Source organism: Centruroides vittatus, unplaced genomic scaffold (assembly GCF_030686945.1).
Source record: "Centruroides vittatus isolate TY-2023 unplaced genomic scaffold, ASM3068694v2 contig_575, whole genome shotgun sequence".
NCBI lineage: Eukaryota > Metazoa > Arthropoda > Arachnida > Scorpiones > Buthidae > Centruroides > Centruroides vittatus.
Genome location: NW_027122344.1, coordinates 2,405,419 through 2,415,169, shown reverse-complemented (window position 1 = coordinate 2,415,169; position 9,751 = coordinate 2,405,419). Strand labels below are relative to the sequence as shown.

The 9,751-nt window shown below is 29.8% G+C and overlaps 1 long non-coding RNA gene across 1 annotated transcript; it reads right to left on the bottom strand.

Annotated features, from left to right (window-relative positions):
• Positions 1–1,198: 1,198 nt before the first annotated feature.
• On the bottom strand, positions 1,199–5,184 carry LOC136979032 (uncharacterized). Its single transcript, XR_010881320.1, has 3 exons — positions 5,091–5,184; positions 1,628–1,752; positions 1,199–1,527 (listed from the first exon to the last, which is right to left on the bottom strand). It is a non-coding gene; the product is annotated as an uncharacterized lncRNA (long non-coding RNA).
• Between the last annotated feature and the right edge of the window lie 4,567 nt (positions 5,185–9,751).

Sequence of the window (9,751 nt, the reverse complement as noted above, 5' to 3'; positions counted from 1 at the left end):
TAAAACATCAATTTTTTCTCTGCATACAGCTTTTTTGATAATTCCATACTTTTCACAAAATCCTGTAAAAGAAGGAACCATTCATCGGACAGTGGCATGCTTGAACGTCTTGAAACCAGATGAAAGTAACTTTCTGCACATCCTCAAACTGTGTGCCATGCATTTTCTTTCTGTCGGACTTAACATTGGATCTTTTTAACTTTTCTCAATGTTGGATGACCTTTTAAACTCATTGACAGAATGGAAGGGGTCTTGCAACATTACATTTATACTCAAAATCAACTTCTTGTAGGAAAGTGCTTTTCAAACAATGAAAATTGGTTACATTTTTTTCCTTTCAGCATATTTATTTTCTGATGAGATTACTTTAGTATCAAATGGGTAATATACTTTACTACGCTGTAGTTATGTTCCATCAGTCACTAAAAGTAATGTAAGGATTCATTGAATATAAAACTTATTTGCTTTCTCCTCGTAATTTCTTACTATCATCCCTAGTAGTCATCGTCTGTGGTGGCGACATTCCTGTCCTGTGGTCTGAGAGGTCCAGTCACTGTTGTCATCCACTCTTTTATAGGTTTTCACCTTTGTTGTTCTGGGTACTTCCAGACTATTTTAATATGGTTAACAAAGAATCCAGTCCACCAACCACACCAGCCTTGACTTAAGGCATCTTCTAGACATGCCCCCCTTTTGTGCAGACATCTATGAAATTTCATAATTATTTTCATCTAGCCCATCCCAGTGTTTTTACATATACTGGGAATGTTCAGTATAGTGAAAAACCTTTGGTACTCTGAAATTTATATTGACAGTTCTCAAGCCGATATATTATTTGTATATTTAACAGTAAAAAATAAGCAAATAAGCTCTCAAATACACTTTTTAATTTTCTTTAAAACTATATTATTTCATTTTAAACAAATACAACAAATCCAAAAATCTTTTTATACCATATTGAACAACAAAAAACAGAAGGATTCCAAAAAATGCAATAAAATGAAATTTGTGATTGCTATGACAACAAACTATTTAATCACATTAAATTACAAATATTATAAATTACAAGTATTAATTCCTTACAGATATAGTGAAATATAGTATGAAAATTTAAACAGAATGCTTCTTTATTTATCTAAAATATAAATTTTACAATAATTCATAATTAATAGTCTGTTTTTACAGTGATCTCTATTACATTAAATATGATATAGAAAATTTAAACCTAATTTTATTGTGTTTAATTAAAATAGGTATTAGTCGAAAATAAAAATGAAGAGTAAATCAAACTCTGAATGCCAGTTTTTACAAAATTTAAAATTAAAATGGTCCTAGGAATGCAAAAATATAGTTCACTGACCATTTGTAGAAGAAAATGTTATGTGCTTTTTCCATAATGGAAATGTTTGTTAAAGGATTGTAGTGACAAAGTTCAATATCAACATTTTTTAAAGGATATTCCCATCATCGGTTACAGGTGTCGTAGAGTAGAAATATTAAAAAATTTTTATCTGTGGAGCAGATAACCTGAACAATTAAAAAAAGCATTATTTAAAATTGTAGATTCTAAAATATGAATAAATGTAGTGATGATTTAAAATAAATGTAATCACTTCCAGCCACTTACCATTGAGTCGATTATCCACAAAGTAATTTTCATACATAGATGATACGTAGCTGCTCTAGTGGTACGTCAGAAGCCTACACGATGTCACATAACTCCCGGCTATAACTTCTCACAATCGGTTAAAGCTATTAAACATGTAAAAAGTAAAAAGTCAGAATCATCAATGTATTCCAGTTACATAGAAGAGTTGAAAAAACTAGCTATTTTTAATATGAAAGTAAAAGAACAAAAGTTAAAATTCTACTTAAGCTTCATTTTCATCAATTTATATCCATATTAATAAAAATTAAACCATTTGCTAAGAGAAATAAAACAATTTCTTTAAAAGAAATGGTTTATTTAAAATTGTTACATTTTCTAAAATTTAACATTGTATTAAGCAAAAGTAAGAGTTAATTATAGCTTAGATAGAACTTCTGTTTATATAATTGACATTCTGGATGTTAATGCAAGTAAATTAAGTGCAGTGGTGTGATTTGATTTGTGTAAAGCTGCAGATTTGAGTATTGCATGTTGTTAAGTTGTATACTTTAAGAATGAACAATCATGTTAAATTGCCTCAATTGAAAATAATACTCAATAAGGAAATATTACAAAAATTAGTTTTGTTTCATTAATTATTTTGGTAAATGTACGAACTGTAATAAATTAGTAATTTTTGTTGATTAACTTCAATTTTTCTTTCAAACTACATTATAATTAGAATGGGTACACAAATGCATTAAATTAGATTTGTGGTCAGTATATATTTGTAGTCAACAAATTCATTTGGATTTTTACAATTGTAAATTGCATAATCAACAGCAAACTAAATTGATATACCTTTGTACAAACATCATCTCACAATAAAAATATTTAGTCAAGTGAAATCTTGATAGGTTAAAGCTTTATTTGTGTATATAAAATTGATTAGTTCTTAAAATGGGGAAGAAATTGTTTTTCATCACAATAATACAAGATAATATTCAAATATATTTACTATACAATCACACAAAAAATTATAAATAATATATCACATATAATCATAATATAACATATAACAACAGCATATCATATATATAATATTAGAATTCACAATAAAATACATTAAAATTAATATTATACAAGGAATGAAAAGGTACATAATTAATCAGTATAAGCTATACACCAACCAAAGCCGAATACAATCGGGCGAGAAATGGCTATAATACTAATAATTTAATAGACAGTTTATAGCTTATATATGATGGAAGAGTAGATCGGGCCGAAGGTCCGGGTAGCGTAACTGTTAACGTGTCTGCACGGATAGCAGAAGTTGCGGCTTCGAGTCCCGCTTCGGGCCGATTCTTTTCTTCCAGTACTTCTAAATTATTATTTAAATTAGTTAATTAATTGTAATTATTAAATTTATTAAGAGATGGCGCCTACCATCTACCTCTAATGCCAAATTGTCTATTAAATTATTAGTATTATAGCCATTTCTCGCCCGATTATATTTGGCTTTGGTTGGTGTATAGCTTTACATGTATCGGGTGTAGTAAAGATGTTTGATCAGTATAAGGAAACATAATGTTTTGTTATTACTTATTATTATTATATTATTATTGCCAAATTGCAAAAAGTAATAATAAATTTAGGAAGGTGGTTTTGATTTGGAATTAATCAATGGCAATATGATATTTGTATATATAAAACTGTTTAAGTATGTACTCTATTTGACTAATTGAAATAACAAGCTAAAAATTAATTTTTTTTAATGCTGTTATTAATAGATAGAAATTTTAAATTCTCATCAATAATTTTCCAACAATTTACATTAAGATTTAACTCTTTGCTAATGTTTTTCTTAATGTTTATAATTTATCTTAATATCAAATAAATATAATTTGAAGGACTAATTTATTCTAAATATTTTTTCAGACCTTTATCAGACAAAATAAAAAAAAAACTTATTCTCATCTGATTTGTATATGCCACAGAGAGAAGAATCTTCTCTCACTTGTGCCAGTAAATATAGGTGGCGTATGAGTCGACCAAAATGGCTGCCACAAAGGGTATAGCGTGCTTGACAATGTACGAGAGTTACTTGTGTGTTGTCTTTTTAATAACTTTTCTCTCTGTAGTCAAAACGTTTTATTCGCATTTGTATCCGACATTAATCCTAGTTGATTTCGTAGTTGTTTAAATCACTATGATTACACTTTGTGACATTTTAGAATATGTGGCTGATCGAAAAAAGATGTCTTACAGAAGGAGAGAAAATACCAAAACTGATAACTTCATATCTATCCAGCTCTTTCTCAGCAAACAATTCCCTTCAGTTTCCCACAGCTAATTTTGCTGAGCTTAAAATTCTTTTATACAAATGTTTTCACTCTATCTAATATAGGCCATCGCCAGGTTTAATATTATAAATGTTCCAAAATGGAACGTACCGTTTTCGAATATTTTACATATTTAAAATTCAATAAAATAATTTAACTTTAAAATGAAAGAAGTGTATATATTAAATAAATAAATAAACAAATAAAACATAGAAAACAAAGCTAAGTAGAAAGAAATGGTTTAAGGGTTTTTAAGTGCCATTCTTTTTTCTATTATATATTTCCACGCTGTTGGAAGCGTATTAACATCCATAGCATTTAGGCAACGGTTTTTCATTTTACTTTTCTAAATTTCCACCTTTTCCATCTCCAACGCAATGGATGGAGAGTGCACCGTTTCAATGACTTTAGCCTCTTCCCATTTTACAATCGCTCCTTCAGTCTGTGCTATAATTGATAATATTGTGCTGTTGTGTCGTTTGTCAACGTTTATCAAATGCTCTTTTTCTTATAAAAATCGAGAATGATCTATAAAAGAGCACCTAATATCTGTAGCTTGCTACGGAATGACAAAGACAGCGTAAAAAAGGAAGGTAAAGCTGGGGTATATAAAATTCCATTTGAAAATCAACAGTTAGGAATCGAAAAAGATTATGTGGGTATGATTAGAAGAAACCTGGCAGTACGTCTGCGATAACATACACACAGTTTTGACAAAGGACACAACACAATATTAGCAAGGGTGAACACTTTCTATTCTAACAAACTACTTTATACCCATAGCAGCCGCCATTATGTAGTTCGCGCTAATACTGCTAGGTGTCAGATCTATCGTTGGCACAAGCGAATTTTAATGGAGGAAATCTTATCAATTTAAGTTAACAATGGACAGAGTTTGTGGTATTTTAAACTTATTTTTTAATTTAAAAATATTTGTATCGTTGAAAAATAATACATGAATTGTAAACTTCTGGTTTTATTAGTAAAATATTTTTTTTAATTAAAATTGTAACTCCTGTTAATTTGAACGCCTGAATGAATAACATTACTTTTCAAGCATCATTATACAATAATAAACTCTTAGACTGGGCAATAAAGGTTCTACACTTCTGTATATCATTTTTTACTTCATCAATGTATCATAAATTAAAATGCCTTACCTTTCTGTTGTTTTGCCTATTAATTTTTTCAGCACAAGAAGTTTCAAACATGATTGCATGTCTTTGCAAAACGGATTACATTTGAGAATTATACTTCTTCCTAGAATAATTTAAGAATTTAATTATTAAGAATAGAAAAGATCGAGAAGACTGATTGGTTGATTAATTAATTAAAAATTATCTCTTTAAACTAATTTTCTAATACAGGACATTTATTGTCTCACTGAGAAGAATATAAGATAATATCCAAGCGAATATAATAATAATAATAATAATAATAATAATAATATATTATTATTAATCTGATGATTTAATTCGATGATAAATGGAACAACCTTAAATGCTTTTAATGAAAATTTAAATCTCAAAATACTTTTACATTTAATATTCTATCCAGAATTCTTCAATTTTGATTCCTTATAAATCAAAAAATTTACATTGCCTATGTAATTCGGGTTTATGTAATTCAACTTATTCGAAAAATGTCAAAATGGAGCGAAAAATAACTCGCAAATTCCGGAAAACTTTATATTCCAAGATGGCGCCGGACATACGAAATCGAACGAATTCGAATCGTGGAACGTTACAACAATTGCGTCACGCGTTACGTCATAAGATCTACGTCAGAATATTAACTAATTGCAAATGTTTTGTTTAAAATGCAAAAATAGTCCTTTTTTGTTAAAATATCGTTATGAAATATTATAAATAAAATAATAAAAACGTATCCCGTATCCTCACAGGCAGCAAATCTAGGCTTAAAGCGTATCTAATTTAAATTAAGTTATTCAATTTTTATATCTTATTAATCGATAAATATGAAGTTACCTGCGTTACGCAAACTTTCGTTATTAAAATTCGTACGAAAAATGTCAAAATGGAGCGAAAAATAACTCGCAAATTCCGGAAAACTTTATATTCCAAGATGGCGCCGGCAATACGAAATCGAACGAATTCGAATCGTCGAACGTTACAACAATTGCGTCACGCGTTACGTCATAAGATCTACGTCAGAATATTAACTAATTGCAAATGTTTTGCTTAAAATGCAAAGATAGTCCTTTTTTGTTAAAATATCGTTATGAAATATTATAAATAAAATAATAAAAACGTATCCCGTATCCTCACAGGCAGCAAATCTAGGCTTAAAGCGTATCTAATTAAATTAAGTTATTCAATTTTTATATCTTATTAATCGATAAATATGAAGTTACCTGCGTTACGCAAACTTTCGTTATTAAAATTCGTACGAAAAATGTCAAAATGGAGCGAAAAATAACTCGCAAATTCCGGAAAACTTTCTATTCCAAGATGGCGCCGGCAATACGAAATCGAACGAATTCGAATCGTAGAACGTTACAACAATTGCGTCACGCGTTACGTCATAAGATCTACGTCAGAATATTAACTAATTGCAAATGTTTTGCTTAAAATGCAAAGATAGTCCTTTTTTGTTAAAATATCGTTATGAAATATTATAAATAAAATAATAAAAACGTATCCCGTATCCTCACAGGCAGCAAATCTAGGCTTAAAGCGTATCTAACTTAAATTAAGTTATTCAATTTTTATATCTTATTAATCGATAAATATGAAGTTACCTGCGTTACGCAAACTTTCGTTATTAAAATTCGTACGAAAAATGTCAAAATGGAGCGAAAAATAACTCGCAAATTCCGGAAAACTTTCTATTCCAAGATGGCGCCGGCAATACGAAATCGAACGAATTCGAATCGTCGAACGTTACAACAATTGCGTCACGCGTTACGTCATAAGATCTACGTCAGAATATTAACTAATTGCAAATGTTTTGTTTAAAATGCAAAAATAGTCCTTTTTTGTTAAAATATCGTTATGAAATATTATAAATAAAATAATAAAAACGTATCCCGTATCCTCACAGGCAGCAAATCTAGGCTTAAAGGGTATCTAACTTAAATTAAGTTATTCAATTTTTATATCTTATTAATCGATAAATATGAAGTTACCTGCGTTACGCAAACTTTCGTTATTAAAATTCGTACGAAAAATGTCAAAATGGAGCGAAAAATAACTCGCAAATTCCGGAAAACTTTCTATTCCAAGATGGCGCCGGTAATACGAAATCGAACGAATTCGAATCGTCGAACGTTACAACAATTGCGTCACGCGTTACGTCATAAGATCTACGTCAGAATATTAACTAATTGCAAATGTTTTGTTTAAAATGCAAAAATAGTCCTTTTTTGTTAAAATATCGTTATGAAATATTATAAATAAAATAATAAAAACGTATCCCGTATCCTCACAGGCAGCAAATCTAGGCTTAAAGCGTATCTAACTTAAATTAAGTTATTCAATTTTTATATCTTATTAATCGATAAATATGAAGTTACCTGCGTTACGCAAACTTTCGTTATTAAAATTCGTACGAAAAATGTCAAAATGGAGCGAAAAATAACTCGCAAATTCCGGAAAATTTTCTATTCCAAGATGGCGCCGGTAATACGAAATCGAACGAATTCGAATCGTCGAACGTTACAACAATTGCGTCACGCGTTACGTCATAAGATCTACGTCAGAATATTAACTAATTGCAAATGTTTTGTTTAAAATGCAAAAATAGTCCTTTTTTGTTAAAATATCGTTATGAAATATTATAAATAAAATAATAAAAACGTATCCCGTATCCTCACAGGCAGCAAATCTAGGCTTAAAGCGTATCTAATTAAATTAAGTTATTCAATTTTTATATCTTATTAATCGATAAATATGAAGTTACCTGCGTTACGCAAACTTTCGTTATTAAAATTCGTACGAAAAATGTCAAAATGGAGCGAAAAATAACTCGCAAATTCCGGAAAATTTTCTATTCCAAGATGGCGCCGGTAATACGAAATCGAACGAATTCGAATCGTCGAACGTTACAACAATTGCGTCACGCGTTACGTCATAAGATCTACGTCAGAATATTAACTAATTGCAAATGTTTTGTTTAAAATGCAAAAATAGTCCTTTTTTGTTAAAATATCGTTATGAAATATTATAAATAAAATAATAAAAACGTATCCCGTATCCTCACAGGCAGCAAATCTAGGCTTAAAGCGTATCTAATTAAATTAAGTTATTCAATTTTTATATCTTATTAATCGATAAATATGAAGTTACCTGCGTTACGCAAACTTTCGTTATTAAAATTCGTACGAAAAATGTCAAAATGGAGCGAAAAATAACTCGCAAATTCCGGAAAACTTTCTATTCCAAGATGGCGCCGGTAATACGAAATCGAACGAATTCGAATCGTCGAACGTTACAACAATTGCGTCACGCGTTACGTCATAAGATCTACGTCAGAATATTAACTAATTGCAAATGTTTTGCTTAAAATGCAAAGATAGTCCTTTTTTGTTAAAATATCGTTATGAAATATTATAAATAAAATAATAAAAACGTATCCCGTATCCTCACAGGCAGCAAATCTAGGCTTAAAGCGTATCTAATTAAATTAAGTTATTCAATTTTTATATCTTATTAATCGATAAATATGAAGTTACCTGCGTTACGCAAACTTTCGTTATTAAAATTCGTACGAAAAATGTCAAAATGGAGCGAAAAATAACTCGCAAATTCCGGAAAACTTTCTATTCCAAGATGGCGCCGGTAATACGAAATCGAACGAATTCGAATCGTCGAACGTTACAACAATTGCGTCACGCGTTACGTCATAAGATCTACGTCAGAATATTAACTAATTGCAAATGTTTTGCTTAAAATGCAAAGATAGACCTTTTTTGTTAAAATATCGTTATGAAATATTATAAATAAAATAATAAAAACGTATCCCGTATCCTCACAGGCAGCAAATCTAGGCTTAAAGCGTATCTAACTTAAATTAAGTTATTCAATTTTTATATCTTATTAATCGATAAATATGAAGTTACCTGCGTTACGCAAACTTTCGTTATTGAAATTCGTACGAAAAATGTCAAAATGGAGCGAAAAATAACTCGCAAATTCCGGAAAACTTTCTATTCCAAGATGGCGCCGGAATACGAAATCGAACGAATTCGAATCGTGGAACGTTACAACAATTGCGTCACGCGTTACGTCATAAGTTCTACGTCATAGATGTAATATTTCGAGTATTTTAATTGTATTTTTTTAACAATTTTTTTTCTCGGATTCGGTAAAATATTTGTTAAATAGAAAACTTCGCAAAAAGAACATTTATTCGGATAAACGTAATAAAATCATTGAAAATAATTTCTAATACCGTATTTTTACGGACTATAAGACGCTATGGACTATAAAACGCACCTTAATTTTTAAGCAATTTTTTAAAAAAATACTTATAAGACGCTACGGAGTATAAGACGCATTTGAATTTTGGAGGTAATTTTTCGAAGAAAAAAGTGCGTCTTATAGTTTGGAAAATACGGTACGTGTTAGTATCTATTTTCTCGATTCTAATGCCCATCTTTTTTGGACTTATTCTGATCTTCAAGATTAGGGTGCGCATTATAAGCCAGCACAAAGTCGACTGAAATGCTGCCTGGTTCCTCACAAGCGTCCAGACCCTGAACGAGCATTAATTTTAAATTATTCCGTTGCGGCAAACAGCGCCTATAGCGGGAACTTGTTTTGTGATATTTTCTGGTCGTAATTACATATTACAAATGCTT